This window comes from Enhydra lutris, unplaced genomic scaffold (genome assembly GCF_002288905.1).
Source record: "Enhydra lutris kenyoni isolate GAN:26980312 unplaced genomic scaffold, ASM228890v2 scaffoldscaffold8, whole genome shotgun sequence".
Classification (NCBI taxonomy): Eukaryota; Metazoa; Chordata; class Mammalia; order Carnivora; family Mustelidae; genus Enhydra; species Enhydra lutris.
The window spans coordinates 34,708,559-34,728,529 of record NW_019154092.1 but is presented as its reverse complement, the minus strand read 5'-3'; positions in this window follow the sequence as shown (position 1 = coordinate 34,728,529).

Genomic DNA, 19,971 nt, shown 5'->3' with positions numbered 1-19,971 from the left:
TCATTATCTCTACATAATAATAATATATGGTAGTGATTTGTTATTTGGAATAATTGGACTTACTTTTTTGAATTTGTTCAGAGGTTGGAAATAAAGCATCACAACATTTCTTTCATAAGTAGTTAATATGCGAATTCATTGTACTATTGTACTATTTTTTCTGTACCTACAAATGTCACCTTGATCCCTGGCAGTGCTACTTTCTAAGGTTGCTTGGCAGCCTGTCCTTTCAGAATTGTTCTGATATGAAATCAGTTGAAAATTCCAAAGTGACTTTGGTGGCTGTTTGCTATCTGAGCATTCCATGGACATCTTTCCAATAGGCAAATTATTTTAGGAAGTTAGGTTCGGAATCTCAGTCCTCTGGGAAATAAGAGAATTCTAAGGATCAAGGATTGATGAATTAGAAGGAATGTGAGGAGGCAACACATCCAAGAAAATGAATATAGTGCTTTAGAACTAAGAAAGAGCATTCCGTTTATGTCATTGGATAAAAGCATGCTACCCAATGCAGGGGAGTTTTAAAGCTTCTTAGAGCAATGCCTTGAAATCAGCATATGAAAGGGCTTTTTTGGTGTTTGTTTTGTTTTGCTTTTAGAAGTAAATTGTATCTTTTTCACCAACGTCAATGTTTTTGGGAAATTTATTGCAAAACTATTGATATTGTCTCCTCTCTCTGAATGTACAATCCTCATTGATCCATTCCTTTTGGTTAATATATACAGACTCAAAAGGAAATTTTAAAACAGTCTGCATTATATTCTAAGCCAATTTTCCACCTTTTTCATCTGATAGACAAATATATAGATCCCAAAGTATCTGTCAGCAGAGATTTCCACAAATGCAAGGACTCATTCTATGTCTGAGAGTACCCTCAACCCAAGTCCAGTGAAGAATATTAAAGTCTTCCATTGTCTAAGGTAAACAATGCAAGTTAGTTTAGGAACATTTTCAATTCTGAACGAATCACTTGAATTTTCAATTCTGGACGAATCACATGCCTTACAGGTGTTAGCAAACTTTTCTGTAAAGGGCCAGACAGGAAATATGCAAATACAGCTTTGTGGACCATATAGCTTAGTCTCATCTACTCAGCTCTGCTGTAGTAACACAAATGCACCCATAGACCATAAGTAAACAACTGAACATGACCTTGTTTAAAACACACACACACACACACACACACCACTTTACTTGTGGGCTCTAAAATTTGAATTCCATATAATCTCAAGTGTTGTGAAATATTATTCTACTTTTGATTTTCTTCAACCATCTGAAAATGTAAAAAATATTCTTATCTTGTGGGCTGTGTGAAACAGTCAGCAGATTTGACTTGTGGGCCATAGTTTTCCACCCCTTGTGTTATAATGCAATATATTAAAATTTTCTTACTGTAGTCCCTATGGCAGCTATAAGAATAGAAGCCTATCTGGGTACATTATATAATAAAAGAGAAGTATGACTATGCACAAAAGTAACTTTTGTAGATAGAAGTGAAGGTAAGATTTAGAATCCTGACACTATAGCAAGGGCTCAAAGTAGTTACCCCAGCGAGTCTGCTATCTGCTGACAAATAAAATTATCCAGGGATTACATTGTCTTCTGAAGAACATTGCCTTAGTAGTTCACCTGGGAGAGAAGAAAGTATACTTTAGGTTCCAGAAGAAGGACATCTTGTGTGGCATAATGTGAATAGTCACCTCTCTTGGCTCTGGTCTTGCTTCAAAAATAAAATATACCCTTTTGATCTCCCACAAGGCTATGTGGGGTCCAAACTAATGCCATTCCCTTCAGTATGATGTTTCACATTGCTTCATTTCCTTCTTATAAAGTCTATATTTATGAGTGAGTACTCATCAAGATAACCTTCTTTTGACTTTCTATAGATTTTATCACTTATGATCTGTATTATTTATTTGGCAAACACTTTCTGATATCACCATGTTATAATGAAGGTAACACAAATGAACATGCCCAGCATAAGGCTGGGCATTCAGCAAATGTTCAACAAATGTCTCTTAATTTCTATCCTGACAATAGCATGTACTCAGTATTCGGCAGTGTGTCTTTTGCATACCTTAATGATTTTCTAATGTTGATGACAATGATAAAAGCATTCCCTTTCTTTAACTTAAGCATTTCAAGCGTTGCACATGCACACTTGCACGTGCACATGTGTGTGTTATCAGGGAAAAGATATCATAAAATAACCTCATGAAATAGAAACCTTTTCTTTCGATTCCCCTTCCCATTATCATCCAATGAGAACAATCCTCAAAGGGAATTTGACTTTTTTTTTTTTAATATTAGTTTAGCCTGCCTGCCTGCCTGCCTTCCTCCTTCCTTCCTTCCTTCCTTCCTTTCTGTCTTTCTGTTTTTCTTTCTTTTCTTTTCTTTTCTTTCTCTAGTCCCAATCTTACAGCCTGGATATAATAATCATAAAACAGTTTATTCTGGTCCTTGATAACATTATACTGGATTACAATGAAGTAACCCATAGAGGACTTGAAAAAAAAAAATAACATAATATGGGCTTTCCATATCTACAGAAAAGTTTTTTTGGGTTGAGGTTTACTTCAGAGGTTTTCTGTCAGTGTTTCTGCATTTCTGCACTGCTCTTTGCTTTTATTCTACAAATAGGACAAGAGTTCAGAGGAGGTCATAGTCTTATTTTCTTCCGAAGCATTCTGCCCAGTCTAAATATATTTCCAGATTATAGTAGGTCAAGAATCCCACACAATTTCTAGATTTGATAAACTAAGGTTCAAGACAAAAAAGAAACCAATAACATCTGAAAATAAAGCTTTGGTCAGGCAAACCTTTTTTTAACAAGTTAAAAAACATGATTCTCTGCTCTACTTTTTTTTTTTTTCTTGTCTATAAAATCATCATGCTCAAGTATAAGAGAGAAACAGAGTAAAAGTTAATGCAGCCTTATTAGGAGATATTAGAAATGAAAAGAAATAAGCCTTTCTTTAGTATACTATAAATGTAAATGTTGTGAAATATGTAAGAGTTGGAGGAAATTGAAAAAATTATTCTGCCATCTTTAGGGAATAAATATAGGTAAATTAAGAAAACCAATTAAGATATAAAAACAGCAGGCTTGCTGGTTTCAAGGCAAGAGATAGCAGATCAAAAGTTTCAGAAAGAGACAGAAAGATCTCTTAGCTTATAGCAAAGAATAGCATATGAAGTTTGTCAGCCTTAGCAGAAACTAGTAAGAGGTGAAAGCATAAAAAATGAAATGATCAGAGAAAATGAATATGGACCTTCAGAATAAGAAGATTGGGAAAGTTTTCCTATAGTTAATGGGGAGCCATGTGGAGAAAGAGACAAAGAAGAAAAGGTGTAGTAAGTATAATTTTTTTGGCACATGTCCAAAAATCAAGTAAAATAGAAATTTCCAAGTGTTACCACCTAAGAGTTGTGGTTTTTTCCCTCAAAAATTTGTCATTTTTTAGGGGGAAAAAGGGAAAACAATTAAGTGATCAAAATATATTCCAAATCTTCTCCAATAAAGTATATACAAATGTATAATCCAGACCACCACCATTATTGGTAGGTTTATGAATGATTCAAGCTAAATCAATCCTCTTTGAAAAACGTTTGCTATAAATTATATTGGATGTGCATATTCCCTATGGTACATTAAAGATATCCATGGATTCTTTGATAGTGGTCCCACAGAGAAATGGCAGGTTTGAGGGTTGGGGGGAAGCGATGGTTATGTACCCTGCTTCTGAATCTGGGCAGTTTCCATGCCTGCTTCACCAAGATAATATAGCAGAAGTGATACTGTGCCATTTTCTTAGTCAAGTCCTTAAGTAACTACTTACTGTTTCTCAGAACACTCTATCTTAGAATCCTAGGCCACCAAATAAGAAGTCCCAACTACCCTGATGAAGACAATACTTAATTAAGGATGCCTTGAAACTATCTGGAAAGGGATAAATGTTCAGATCAGCCCATTCTTTCAGCCATCCCTACTCTCATGCTAAACATACCCACCAGATCACCTGGCTATCAGCTCAATGTCAGCTGAACTCTGTACAATCCCTGAGCCACAGAATGGTATGATAAAGTGAAATCACTGTTTGAAGTCAAGCATTGAGAATGTTTCTTACAAAGCAGTAGACAACTTGAACAGAACTGGTTCCTGGAAATGGAGTACCACTGTAACAAAAAGCTAAAACATGTGGAATGGAGGCTAGAGATAAGAGGTTCCTCTTTATGAATGTCTGTCAACACTATTGCCTGTGACATCATGGGAGATATAGAAGAGACCTAATGAACTCATAGATTTCACTGGATAGATTTTTAGAACAGAACATAGAAATTGCTGATTTACTTTTTCTAGCTGCCTAGGATAAACTATGGGGAGAGAATTGAAGGAACTGTTAAGTTATTGAGCAAAATTTAGAGGAAATATAAAGGAACCAGGAGTTTAAAGCTCAAAATAGAAATGTTTCCCATTTCTGATCTCTACCAGAAAATAGATTCTCAAAGTTAGAAATGACTTCAGGGTAAATACCAAACCCAGTATATTGCTAGAATAGTATTGCTTAATGATAAAATCTTCCATGATATGATTATAAGATGCTTTTTGTTTTTTTTTTTTTTCCCTTTTTCCCCCAACCTGAGAAACATTTAAGGGAATGCCTAATATAGTTTCTAATGGTTTTAAATTTGTTCCTTATACTTAAGTAATAGAGTTAAGTAGCCTCATTGGGGCCCAAAATAAAGAGCATATGTTGATGAGATTTGCACTGATAGATTTTATCTAATGGAGTGAGTTATAATATGATTCACAGAAACTCTGTCAACTTTTAATTAATTATCTAGCATGGACTGAAAAGTACAGAAATAGTACAGAATTAAAAGAGATTTGGGAGCCCCTAATTTACTATATCCAAAGAAGCTTAAGAAACTACATACTGATAGAGATGGGATATTTTTGATAGAAACTAAAGGATGACGCACGGTGAAGAGCCAAGAGCCATGATGAATCTTTTCCAGAGAAAAAGACTGAACACTAATCAATGAATGACAGCATGTGCCTAGATCGGTTTCAGAAATACTATGAACCAGTGCCTTTTATGTATGTCCTAATTTTTCCCTTTCTCAATGGGAGAGTCTACCATAGTTATTCTATGTCTCATTGCATGCTATATATGTAGGGTTAGATAACTTTTCTTGTAGATCACAGGACTCAGAGTACTGTAGCTGTGTTGCAAAGAAACTCTAAAAACCCCATGGAGAAGCCCATTTGCAGAAGAACAAAAACCTCCAGCTCAGCTCTCAGCAGATGGCCAATACCAGCTTTCCAGATATGTGCATGAACCATTTGAAAATAGATACTTCTTCAGCATCAGTCAAACAGCCCATCAAGCTGATGTCATGTAAAGCACTGATGAGCCATCCCCATGAACCTGCCCAAATTGAAAATTCATAAATAAAACTGAGTATTGTCATCATATTAATTCACAGAGTTAGTATACCATGTAACAGTAAGTAACTTGCACAGTTTTATTAATTAGAGGGCAGAATGAATCCTCTGTCCCCAGAATTATAAGCAGAGAGGGCAAAAAAGGTGGTCACAAAAATGGACAGATCTCCTATAGACAATATAAACATGAAATTTAGGAAGTAGAGGGAACAAGGCACTGATACCAATGCAGATTACATGATAGCTACCCGTGAATATAATAGATATAAGATGATTCAGGGCTCTCTGCTCTGCGGGGAGCCTGCTTCCCCCTCTCTCTCTGTCTGCCTCTCTGCCTACTTGTGATCTCTGTCTGTCAAATAAATAAATAAAATCTAAAAAAAAATATAAGATGATTCAGAAGTTTCTTAATAGTAATTATAGATAAAATGCAATAGTATGCAAAGTTGAAACTACTACATTGTTTTCATATATTCCTGAAGAGCTATGTATCTATAACAATAGATTCTATCAATATTGGATGCAGCAAACTAGAGAGTTCTCTGAATTGAAAGTGCAGGGTTCCTACCAAAATAAAGGGGAAAAAAAGAATTTCTAAGAAGGAAAGATATTATAAGAAATCCTGGTGTCAAAAAGCCTTTGGTTGTAGGTGGAGGAGATCACTCTTCTCTTGAAGAATACTGTTTCCGTAGACAGATGATAAGAAATGATCTAGGAGTAGAAATTATATAAAAGCTGCTAGTAACCAAACTGGAAGCATTTGAAATTCATGAAAAATGACAGTGGATTGGGTTTGTGGATAATTTAAAATGTACTATACCTGGGAGTTTAAACAATGGGCTTATTTTATACACATTATAATTTCTACTCTTATTTTCTTTGTGAGTATGGTCATTTGGAGGATTCAGAAAATATAAGAAAACAAAACAAATTACAAATTTAACTGTATTTATTTAAAATTGCTGTATCTTTGAAATAAAAGCTTCTCATGGATAATTAGGACAGTAGCATTTCAGGGAAGAATGCATGGCTTTAAATATCCTCATTTTTCTAGGGGGCAGAAATACCCTTAGCACTAAGAGCCTTAGTACTCTCTCTAGCACTAAGGTTCATTCTGTGGGGCAGCTGGATTTAATTTTATTGCATAATCTGAAGTATATTTGAAGGAAGTATTGAGGCACATACCTTAGATATGAAAAGCATTTAAATACAATCAATTCCAAGGCGGAAAGTAAATATAAACAAAAATGATATATTGTGGCAATAGTCACTTTGAACTCATTGAGCTCCTTCAGGAATAACTGGCCATTCAAATAGCTCCTCACTGCAATCCTTGCCACATATATATTTTTAGCTTAAGAATAGATGAAAAGAAAAGGCACTCAGTTAATTTACAACATAGGATACAACTACTGAAAATAAAATGAATTAGTTTTACACTTATGAATCTATTCAAGGTCATGATTTAAATAAACTAAACTAGAAGAATCTAGGTGCTCGTGTTTTTATCATGGATTTTTAAAATCTCATCAATAATACATTAGAGGTTGGATAATGATGGCATGAGTAAGTCTGAAAGAAAAGTTCTTTATCTCCTTGCCATCATGATATTCAACTGCTACATTCACTCAAATTAACTATACAGTGTATCTCAAATATTCCCACATTCCTTCCCCAGTAACTGTGTTACACCTGGAATTACCTCTTCATTTCTCTCTACTTTTGTCCCTCATACAAAACATAGCAAATATCATTCAGGCAGAAAGGCCTGTTCTGGCCACTGTCCTTGTGTATTTTTTTTCCTCTTCTAAAAATGTAGAGTACTATTACTCATATCATGCATGTGTAATTATTATTTATTGCCTTGTATATTTATTTGATGTTTTTGAGTGTACATCATCCTTCCAAGTACATACAGTCAACAAATATTTCTGAGATGACTAATTGAGTAGGAATGTACTATAATTAATCAATCAGAACTTATTTATTGAAAATTTACTATATATTACTAGGTAGAACTGAACTTGTTTTCTTGCCAGAATTTTCACCTTTATCAATAAATAGGTGATTCCTTAGTGTATAAATTTTCTTCACAGTCTGAGGGATAATAGACATAGTGCTTTTCTCTGAAGATCATCAGTTTGAAAGGTACAAATATTATTTTATTGATGTTTTAATTTCTCTTCCTTTGATTATTGAGTAGATAAATATTTTAAATGTAAATATCAATCTTTTTCTTAACACTCTATAGAGGGAATAGGCATTGCATCTTATGACTATAGTGGATAGAAAACACACCATTCACCTTTTCTTGTTTTTCCCCATACTCTAGGTCAAGAAACATATTCCCCTAATACTGATTTTATGGCTACAAGTTTCCCAAGTTTCTCTAAAAGCTCATCAGCTTTCACTATCCCCTGGGCACCCTTAATTTAAAGTGTGTATTGTGGATGACTTTACCAGCATTCAAAAAATGGGATTGCTTCAAAATTAAAGTCAAATGAATGTGCAAAATTTCATGTGGAATAATTAAATCAGTACCAGATAGCTTAAAAACAACCTCCCACGTGAGGTTGGTCAGCAAAACCAATATGCGAGAAAGAGAAATAAACACCTAAAACCAAGTTATTGTTTGAACTATATAGTTTGAAAGAAGCTTAGAATGTGAATTCAGCATTGGTGACTTTTGATTGTGGGCTCCCTCTTGTGTTTAAAGAGTGGCCATATTAGTGCCTACCCAAGTCTCCTCACAGGGTTTATTGCAAGGATCCAATGAGAAAACATATGTGAACATAAAGCTTCAGTGTTCCAAAATTTAAAAATATATTAGACATGATAAATGCTTAAATATTGAATGATTAAAGCAAAATCATAAAAGTGTAGGTTGGAAGGAAAAGTTATATAAAATCTTTGCCCTAACTTTTATATTATCTGGATTAAGAAGCAGACCACAAGGAGTTTAAAAAAAAGTTGGCAGCTTTAATTGCCACATTCATTCTTGGTTGTTCTAATGAAACTCAAATCTCCCATGTCTTTCAACGGGAGATGGGTAAATTCAGTGGGATATTTGATACTTATGTATAAAAAGTTGTATCCATTAAGATTTTTGCAGTCTAAATCAAGGTTGTTAGCTTCATTTCAGAAATATAAAAAAGAGGATGTGATCTGTTGTGTTCTTGGCAAAGCTGGCTTGTGATTCATCTCCAGTTGCTATTCTGTGGAAAGTGAGCCAGAAGGGCTTCCTTGGAGCAAAATTACCTCAATAAAGTCTATCTCCATTTAGTCTTTGGAGATCAGGAGAAGGTGTGCCATTTCTGTACTCCACTCTCTAGAGTCTGAACTAACAATATATTTGCCATTTAGTCCTGAACACAAGATGCTATTTGCATAAAACAAATTTTCAATTGCTTTTGTGGGGGGAAATGTAGTCTAGTGTGGCTCCTGTTACATCTAATGTGATGATGTTTACCTGCCTCTAAGAGGAGTACATGGTGGGAGAGTTGGAAGTGCTCAGCTTGGAAAAGGAAAGGAACTCAAGAAACAGATCAAGAAAGTTCTGGCTACTCACTAGATGCATATTGTACCATTCATATCTGTCCTGAAAATAAAGGAAAAGCAATCATATTGGGTCTTTCCTAAAGAGTCAGTATCTTTAAGAATTTAAGGTATTGGCATCTATTCCATGTTTCCTAGGGAAAATGTGATGCAAAGAACTACAAAAGTGATCATATCTGCCAAAGAAGGCACTGGAGAGAATATACCCAGGCTAGCGTCAATCTTATAATAATTGGCTTTTGAATGTGTTTCATGAGAAAATGTTTCTTTAAGTTTCAAAAGAAAATTTTGCAAAAAGAAGTGCAATAGGAATGACAGAAAATTCCAGGAATTATAGTAAAAAGAGACCATAATAAAGGTGAAAAATTCTACCAAAAGCCAACATCAGTCACCTAAATTCTGGAGTAGAAATATTTGGAGTCTGTATAGGAAACTCTCTTCTTTACCTGGAAGGCAGGTTAAGTTGTGTTAGGGAGTTACTAAGTAGAAAACATTGGTTCATTGAACCATTGGTTCATTGGTTCAATGAATATATGGTTCATTCTCATGAACCATACATGAGAATGGCTTGGAGATGCGGCTCATCACTGTCCTCACACAGGAGGGCATTTCCTTTGTGAGAGCGCTGCCCCTCTCTCTAGATTCTGTTTCTTGAGGCTTTCTCAGTGAAAACTGCTGAGAGGTCAAACAGAGGTCAAACATTGGTCCTTTTGAACCACTCAGTGCCAATACTAGGCTTAGTTTCCTGTTCTGGCCTGGAAACAGATTTCTCATTAGGCAGATTGCTTTAATCCGGATGGGTAGAGATACACAGTCATCAAGACAACAAAAACAGTTAGGGTCTTTATCCATTGGGGGACTCAGTGAAACATCTGGCTCCAGGTAATTCAGCAAAATTTAGCCTGGTTTAATTTCTGTTTGAATTAAATTCAGACACAACTGTTTTCAAGTTTTTTGGAAATTGGTACTTATTATATTGATATATAATATCATATATTATATTGAATTATTTATTATTCTCACTGGTTTTCAGTTATTTTTCAGCATTTTCAGGTAAAAACCTGAAAGAGTTTGTTTCAGAGACAGCAAGTTGAGAAAGAAATTAGATAAGTTCCCAATTTTTCATCAAGTCTTAGGAAAAATTAGTTTATACTGAGTATGAGGCAGTGGTGTGTTAGAGTACCTCTTAGCAGCTGGTGAGAAATGATTGTGCACAAGTCTTCCATCTCTGCAGCATGATGTCATGTTGGTAGCCTGAAGTCATCCACAGTGGGAGGGTTTATACCAAAGAAATCATGAAATGTTACAAATCAGTGTTTTTCCCCAAGAGACAGAGAGGTCAGTTATTAAATATTTATTTACTAGGACACAACTGACGATAGGTAATGGCAGCTAGAAGGGAAAAGAAAAATCTGTCACTAAAACCTGGAGTAAAATTGAAGTTGCTGATGGAAAGACAGCTAAGGCCACTAAATAACTTGAAGAATGTTTAATATGGGAGACTAGTTTTTAAATACCAATAATACATAAATATATAAATCCAAGCAAAGCAGTGGGTGATAACATAATTATAAGAAAAAAAGCACTGGTTATCTTACCTTCATTTAGCAGTTTGCAAAACACGGACAATGATATCATGTTAATTGATACAATAGTAGAAGTTACTATATTGAGAATTATTATTTTCCATATTTTATAGGTGAGAAAACTAAGGCTTACTGAAGTTAAATGTTGCCCAAATCTGATAGCTGGAATATGACAAAAACGAGAGTAACGTTTTTCAGTTGTTTTTTGTACTATTTGGTACCAGAGAAAGATCTGTATTTCATGATTCAAATGTTTTCCTAGAAGGCACCTGTTATTATTTAATACTATCTTGGCTCACTTTATTTTCTTAGATATGTGTGAGATGAGCCACAGCCCCAAGCTCATTCCTCTTCTATTGCACACGCTCAGCTTCATTGAGGTTCCGCACTGGTTGTCCACCAGATGTTCAATGTTATCTCCCTACTGAAGGTTGTGACAAAACCCCAGAGAGTAAAACGACAGCAATCTGTCAACCAGTCATCATTATATATATATTTTTCATTTCCATTATTCTCCACCTTATGTCACTGTTTTTAGTGTGTGAATTGCTCATTGTTTATTTCTGCTCATTTCTTTCATCACTATTTTTAATTTTAATGGCTTGAAATTGCCGAGAATATTCTTCAGAGCAAAGCTACACTTTTCTTCAGTAAGGAGAAAGACAACAAGGACATATCCATTATTCTGAGAAATCCAGAGGTGCAGGATATTTTGCCCTCAACAGCAGGAAGTGTGATGGATGCCCCGATTTACATTTCAATCCCATCACATTTTTGCAGAAAATTATGATGGAGTGGTTATTTACCCACTAAAACTCACAATTTAATTGAAAAAGGTTGAATTTGAATCATCCTGCAAGCAACCAGAATTTTAGTTGAGTATTTAGAATTGTAAGATGTTGAAGTATTACTTCATTTTCCATTCTCTTCTACTTGCTTCCTCTTTCTGAATCTAATTCAGTGAATCAAAAATTTTATTAGCTGAAATTAAATAGCAGTAAATATGTTAAGTGCAATATGTGCGAACATGAACATATCAACAAAGATACTACCTTAAAGGAGTTTATGGCTATGTCCCATTACAAATAAAACTATGTATAATAAAATATAATAATAAATTCATTAGATATAGGTACAAATGACTATGGGATTACAGAAGAGGGAGTGATTAATGTTCAGCAGGAACTTAGAAAGTCTTCACAGAACTAATGATATTTTATCTGGACTTTGAATTATGGAAGCAATTTTTCTATATACATGAATTAAGAAGGGTGTTCTGCGTTCTAAGTAAAACATGGCTGAAGTCACAGAGGAAATGAATGTTAGTCTGATAAAATAGTATGCATTGGTTGTGATACAGTGGTAGGAGATAAGGATTAAAAATTTAGCAAAAGATAAATTGTGAAGAACTTTGAATGCTGGGCTAACTTTTCAGAAATGTATTTAATAGGTGTTGCGGGCCCCGTTGGAAGCTTTTAATCATTCTTCTTGTTTATGTATGAGACCCACAAAAGATTGGACTTTAATCTCATTCTGATTTATACTCTGAATATTAAGTAAAAACAGAACACATCCTTGGTTGAGTAACCCTTGAATAAAAATTCTCTAGTCAATTAATTTATACCACAAATATATTTCAGTACTTCCTTTGTATCTCAGATTCTGCAAGATATTGAAGTATAGTAGGGAACAGTACAGACAACATTTGTAACATGACAGGATTATTCTTTGCAACATTTAGAAAACTTTATTTCAAGTATTCATCTAACTGTACAGAATAATTTTTGTTTAAATATTCAGGATTGAAGAAAAGTTCGAGGATAAAAAAATGATCTTTATGACTACTTATTCCATTCTACTTGGCATTGTGGAACCAACTTCCTGTTGCTAAGTCCACAAGCAATATGACTAATTTTCACAATCCATTTTTCAATAAAGGTATTGACCATTACCAAAGTATTAGCACATGTACTTAACAATCTACTGCATTGTTTTTAGAAACCAGGCCCTGTGCTTGTTAGTAATTTAGATAATGCAAGTCTGTAAGTGAGGTAGTATTGCTACCTCTATTTTGTATATCAGAAACCCAAGGTTGTGAGTGTAAGTAAATTGACTTCTTTATGGTTGGTAGTTTCTGTAAGTAAATTCAAACTCAAATTTGTTTGGCCCCTGGACCAAATCCCAACACTTCAGGTATATATATATTAATTTGTACCTATTTATTTGTACATTACATAGGGAGCTAAAGAAGTCATCAAATTGTCTTTCCAGTTGTATCTATCCAAGTACATGTAATCAAATAATTATAAAATCTATGTTAAATACCCACTAACTCACCTGAAAAATGTAGACATTAAGTGGAATCTAAGCAATGCCATATTTTATTGCTTCTTTTAGGAAATGATAGAAAACTTTTGCCAAACCAGTCAAATCTGTTACATAAAACCAAGTCTCTGTCTTCCTTTTAAATAAGAAAACTGTGTCTCAAAAGGTTCATAAAATCTTACCCATTTGATGAAACCTAAGTAATTTCTGTCTGATTAGCATTCAAAAATTAAACTTATTCTCCAGTTAAGTGAGAATTTTGCTTACGAATATTGTTTCTTTTAAAATATATGATTTTATTACATTGAAAACAATATATACCTAATTGAATGATAAGAGATGCATTTTAGAAAATATGAAAAACACATGCAAATCCAACATGACTGTTTTGATTCTAGAAAATGGAGTTTTACATAAACTTTAGTTTTTTTTCCAATTAAAAATAAGAATTTTATATGTATATATCTATATATAGATATATACATACAGTCAGAATGCACGGAAGGATATAAATATAAATATTGAAAAGATGATATTCTAGCAATTAAACTATCTGGGGATAGCTATAACATTCCATTTTCAACCAATACTTTTTCCAATAATTTTCATCTTGTGTTATAAATATTGGAATTTTCAGAGGGCATTAGCTGAAACTTATTCACAATTGTCTTGTCTGTCTTAGTTTCTTAAGGCTCTGTAAACATTGGAGCAATTTCGCTATTGCTACTTAGGATAGGAACTTGAAAATGGCATTTTGAATGTAGATGCAAATTGAGTCTGCCAAGGAAACTCTCCTTACCCATTCGTTGCAGATAAGGTTTTTCTTGTGTGTGGGCATGGCAGCATTAAAAATAGGAAGTGTAAACTTAGACTCGCTGTATTATGATTTGTGATCCTTATAAATAAGAATGCTAGAAACCCTGGAAATCAAAATAAAAATGTCCCCACTGAGCCCATTACACCAGCTCTTTTTGTTGGCTTTTTCTTGAATTTCTCATTATTAGCTCATCTGAGATTATATATGATAGATCTTCCCAACCAGCAACTGACCTCTTAAGAGGCAATAAAACAAACTGCCAAAAGACAAGCTAAATATATTGATTTTAAAAAGGTACCAGGTTTCTCTCTTTAAAAGTTATTAAAATGTGAACAGTACAAAGAATCAATGGATTCCAGCATAGGATGGACACCTGACATTGGATCTTGATTAGCTGCTAGTAGGTCTTCAGTGAAAGTTCCTTCCTTTTATCCCCAGAGGTATTCTTAACCATGAAAATTAGGTTACTTTAATTCCATTTTATGATCATCTTAGGAAAGGACACAGTGTGTTAGTCTCATTGCTGGACTTCACTCGCATGCATTAACCTTCATGGTATTTGTTGAGTTATTTGACTCTTTGTATATCATGAATAATTTCATTAAACATTAAGAATTTACTCACACTGTATCTTTGTGTATTTTTAAATATTTACAATTTGTAATACTGAATAAATATGTAATAGGTGGGACAGTGTTTCTAGTTTTAATATTGCTTAAACCTGTCATGTACTATAACCTTTTGGGGCTTATATAATATTCAGCTCCTTAATTCAGCGTCAGAGCTGTTATCATATGTTGATGGGAAAATAACAGCTATGTTGGGGCTCTCCAGTCACTAATAATTCCTATTTTGATTTGATTAGCATATAAATGTTCCTAGATTTATGCAGTGTCAGGGGAAAATGTATTAAAAATACTCTCGGGGTTCTCTCTTTCTCTCATTTTAATCAGGCAAGGGAGAAAGAATCTTGTTATGCATGAAGCCTAACTTTCCTCTTTAAATCCTTGACTTATAGAAGTTTTCAGAAAAAAAAATTGGCAAAAGATGACATCAAAAGAGACTTTATTTCATAGTTTATGAGCAGGAATCATTAACGAAATACACCTTTTCTTCAGTTTGCCTTTCCCAGGATCTGAAATGTGGTGGACGACTAGATAAAGATTCTGCTCATAGAGATATTTCAAATAAACTCTAGCCAGATCACCCAACAGATGACAAAGCATCTCCTTAGAGTAATCCTAAATAGTGAGAGCCCAATCAACAATAGTTATAGAATAGGCTTCTGCACATTTCTCTTTCTCTAATACACTGAAAAGCCAAATGCATCTATTTTGTCTTTGGTGCCACATTGTGAGTGTTCCTCAAGTATGTGACCAAATAGAATTTGGTAATGCCCAAAAAACATAGTTATAGTCATAAACACACAACATCTTAAAAATCTTGGCATTCATTGTATTAGAAGAAAGTGAAAATGGAAAATAAGAGTTAATGCTAAAAGGAATGATTGACAAGCATCAAAGCTCTATTAGATTAAAGCTATCAAGCAGAAGTAAAGCATCTGTGTTCTGTAAGTGGTCACATTAGCTCTCAGCACTGAAACTTCCCATAAAAGGAATTTTCAAAAGAATTTAAGCAAAACACATGATTGTGAATAATCAAGTATAAATTAATATCTACCTAGAGGTGAGTTGATCATTTTTCAATAAATGCACTGGATCAAAAATAAAATCTAATTCATATGAAAATCAAAGGCAAAAACAATCAAGAATAGACATCAAAATAAGATAAAGTCTAGACAGGCTTTAAAAAGTGATTTTTAAAATTATATTTAGAAAAAGGGGGGCACCTGGGTGGCTCAGTGGTTAAAACCTCTGCCTCAGGCTCAGGTCATGATCCCAGAGTCCTGGGATTGAGCCCCGCATAGAGCTCTCTGTTCGGCAGGGAGCCTGCTTCCCCCTCTTTGCCTGCCTCTCTGCCTACTTGTGATCTCTGTCTGTCAATAAATAAATAAAATCTTAAAAAGAAAGAAAGAAAGAAAAAGGATCAGGGATGCCTGGGTGGCTCAATGGATTAACCCTTTGCCTTCAGCTCAGGTCATGATCTCACAGTCCTGGGATCCAGCCCCACATTGGGCTCTCTGTTCAATAGGAGGCCTTCTTCCCTGTCTCTCTCTGCCTGCCTCTCTGCCTACTTGTGATCTCTCTCTGTCTGTCAAATAAATAAATAAAATCTTTAAAAAAAGGAAAAAAATAGAAAAAGGATCAGTGAAATCTCACCCTTGTATAATAAAATTTATTTTTTATTTCTAATCAACTTCATATTATGTGTCTTTTTTATTGTTGATCTTTTTATTAATGTTCATTTTCTTAACATATATTTAGGATCAAGTTTTAGAGATCCAAGAATTTTTAGCCAAAATTATCTCATTTCAAGCTTAATCTTTCTCAGCATCATTTAATGCACATTTAAGATAACATTGAGACACATATCTGCACATATCAGACAGAAATATGTTACCCTGTTATAAAATTATCTTATTGCTTTACTTCTTGCTAGGTGGAGCACATGATCTTTGAAAATCTTAACTTTTGCCAGTAAAACTTCACTTACCTCATAGGCTACTTCCAATTTATTCTTGCCAGTATGGTTTTAAAAAGGGGTCTTCCATACTATTTAATAGAATAATCACAAATCTTCCCATGAGAATTTTGTTACTCTTTTGAGTTTTTTTTAAAGATTTAATTAATTAATTAATTTGAGAGAGAGAGAGAGAGAGCGCGAGTACACAAGCATGAGTGGGAGGGTGGAGGTAGGGAGGCAGAAGGGAAAGCAGAGTCCCCATGGAGCAGGGAGTCTGAGATGGGGCTTGATGCCAGGGCCCTGGCATCATGACCTGAGCTGAAGGCACATGTTTAACCAACTGAGCCACCCAGGCGTCCCTTGAATTTTGTTTTGTTTTTAAACTAAAGATATGTAAACATATCTTTATTTATTTGATTTATTTGAACAGTTTGCAATTTGTCTTTATAAGTCTAAGGTAAAATCCGTATTTCTTCCCTGGCTATCAGGCTCTAAAAGATGTCTTGATCACTTTCTCCCAAGGTCCCTATCATTTCCATTTCAACAACTTATTCCTCCGTACTATGCATAACTAGGGCTAGAGACATAGTTTTCCTATCAGTTCCTTACCTTTCTGGAAGATGAAATTGTCAACTAGTCTATTAAGAATTTGTTAGATTATAAGGTACAGCCCCTAAACTGAATACCAGACAGATATTTTACAAATATTTACTGCATAAAACTTTGAATAAGCCTAATGGCACAATTTTATAATTAACACTGAAGTGCAGGATTTAGTATGCAATATGATTAGAAATTTGTGGGAATGAGTAAAGCTATGCATAAGAGAGCACCATAGATTCATGAGTCCAGTTGCAAGATAGCATGCTATAAGTTTTTCCTATATGCTGGAAAAGGCAGAGGGGCCTTTGATATGAGGGGTCTAACAGACAACTAACAGCGGTGGAGATTCTATAGTGTTGCAGTCAGGTTAAGCAAGTCAAAGTATGTTGATCCCCAAAAGAAAAGCTGTTTAACAATATTTCATGATGTCTGGCAGAACTTAAGGATAGAACATCAGAGCCATGCCTTATGTGATGAGTTTCCCTAGTAAGAATGAGAAGCAGTTGATCGTAAAGAACCACCAGTGCAGGCATCCATATGATAGTATTCATTCCTTTCTGCAATATTCTTTTTTTTTTTAATTTTATTTTTTATAAACATATAATATATTTTTATCCGCAGGGTTACAGGTCTGTGAATCGCCAGGTTTACACACTTCACAGCACTCACCATAGCACATACCCTCCCCAATGTCCATAATCCCACCCCCCCAACCCCCCTCCCCCCATTAACCCTCAGTTTGTTTTGTGAGATTAAGAGTCACTTATGGTTTGTCTCCCTCCCAATCCCATCTTGTTTCATTTACTCTTCTCCTACCCCCTTAGCCCCCCATGTTGCATCTCTTCTCCCTTATATCAGGGAGATCATATGATAGTTGTCTTTCTCCGATTGACTTATTTCGCTAAGCATGATACCCTCTAGGTCCATCCACGTCGTCGCAAATGGCAAGATTTCATTTCTTTTGATGGCTGCTAGTATTTCATTTTGTTATATTTACCACATCTTCTTTATCCATTCGTCTGTTGATGGACATCTAGGTTCTTTCCATAGTTTGGCTATTGTAGACATTGCTGCTATAAACATTCGGGTGCACGTGCCCCTTCGGATCACTACGTTTGTATCTTTAGGGTAAATACCCAGCAGTGCAATTGCTGGGTCATAGGGTAGTTCTATTTTCAACATTTTGAGGAACCTCCATGCTGTTTTCCAGAGTGGTTGCACCAGCTTGCATTCCCACCAACAGTGTAGGAGGGTTCCCCTTTCTCCGCATCCTTGCCAGCATCTGTCATTTCCTGACTTGTTAATTTTAGCCATTCTGACTGGTGTGAGGTGGTATCTCATTGTGGTTTTGATTTGTATTTCCCTGATGCCGAGTGATATGGAGCACTTTTTCATGTGTCTGTTGGCCATCTGGATGTCTTCTTTGCAGAAATGTCTGTTCATGTCTTCTGCCCATTTCTTGATTGGATTATTTGTTCTTTGGGTGTTGAGTTTGCTAAGTTCTTTATAGATTTTGGACACTAGCCCTTTATCCGATATGTCATTTGCAAATATCTTCTCCGATTCTGTCAGTTGTCTTTTGGTTTTGTTCACTGTTTCCTTTGCTGTGCAAAAGCTTTTGATCTTGATTAAATCCCAATAGTTCATTTTTGCCCTTGCTTCCCTTGCCTTTGGCAATGTTCCTAGGAAGATGTTGCTGCGGCTGAGGTCGAAGAGGTTGCTGCCTGTGTTCTCCTCAAGGATTTGGATGGATTCCTTTCTCACATTGAGGTCCTTCATCCATTTTGAGTCTATTTTCGTGTGTGGTGTAAGGAAATGATCCAATTTCATTTTTCTGCATGTGGCTGTCCAATTTTCCCAACACCATTTGTTGAAGAGGCTGTCTTTTTTCCATTGGATATTCTTTCCTGCTTTGTCGAAGATTAGTTGACCATAGATTTGAGGGTCTATTTCTGGGCTCTCTATTCTGTTCCATTGATCTATGTGTCTGTTTTTGTGCCAGTACCATGCTGTCTTGATGATGACAGCTTTGTAATAGAGCTTGAAGTCCGGAATTGTGATGCCACCAACTTTGGCTTTCTTTTTCAATATTGCTTTGGCTATTCGAGGTCTTTTCTGGTTCCATATAAATTTTAGGATTATTTGTTCCATTTCTTTGAAAAAAATGGATGGTACTTTGATAGGAATTGCATTAAATGTGTAGATTGCTTTAGGTAGCATAGACATTTTCACAATATTTATTCTTCCAATCCAGGAGCATGGAACATTTTTCCATTTCTTTGTGTCTTCCTCAATTTCTTTCATGAGTACTTTATAGTTTTCTGTGTATAGATTCTTAGTCTCTTTGGTTAGATTTATTCCTAGGTATCTTATAGTTTTGGGTGCAATTGTAAATGGGATGGACTCCTTAATTTCTCTTTCTTCTGTCTTGTTGTTGGTGTAGAGAAATGCAACTGATTTCTGTGCATTGATTTTATATCCTGACACTTTACTGAATTCCTGTACAAGTTCTAGCAGTTTTGGAGTGGAGTCTTTTGGGTTTTCCACATATAGTATCATATCATCTGCGAAGAGTGATAGTTTGACTTCTTCTTTGCCAATTTGGATGCCTTTAATTTCCTTTTGTTGTCTGATTGCTGAAGCTAGGACTTCTAGTACTATGTTGAATAGCAGTGGTGATAACGGACATCCCTGCCGTGTTCCCGACCTTAGCGGAAAAGCTTTCAGTTTTTCTCCATTGAGAATGATATTTGCGGTGGGTTTTTCATAGATGGCTTTGATAATATTGAGGTATGTGCCCTCTATCCCTACACTTTGAAGAGTTTTGATCAGGAAGGGATGCTGTACTTTGTCAAATGCTTTTTCAGCATCTATGGAGAGTATCATATGGTTCTTGTTCTTTCTTTTATTAATGTGTTGTATCACATTGATTGATTTGCGGATGTTGAACCAACCTTGCAGCCCTGGAATAAATCCCACTTGGTCATGGTGAATAATCCTTTTAATGTACTGTTGAATCCTATTGGCTAGTATTTTGGCGAGAATTTTTGCAT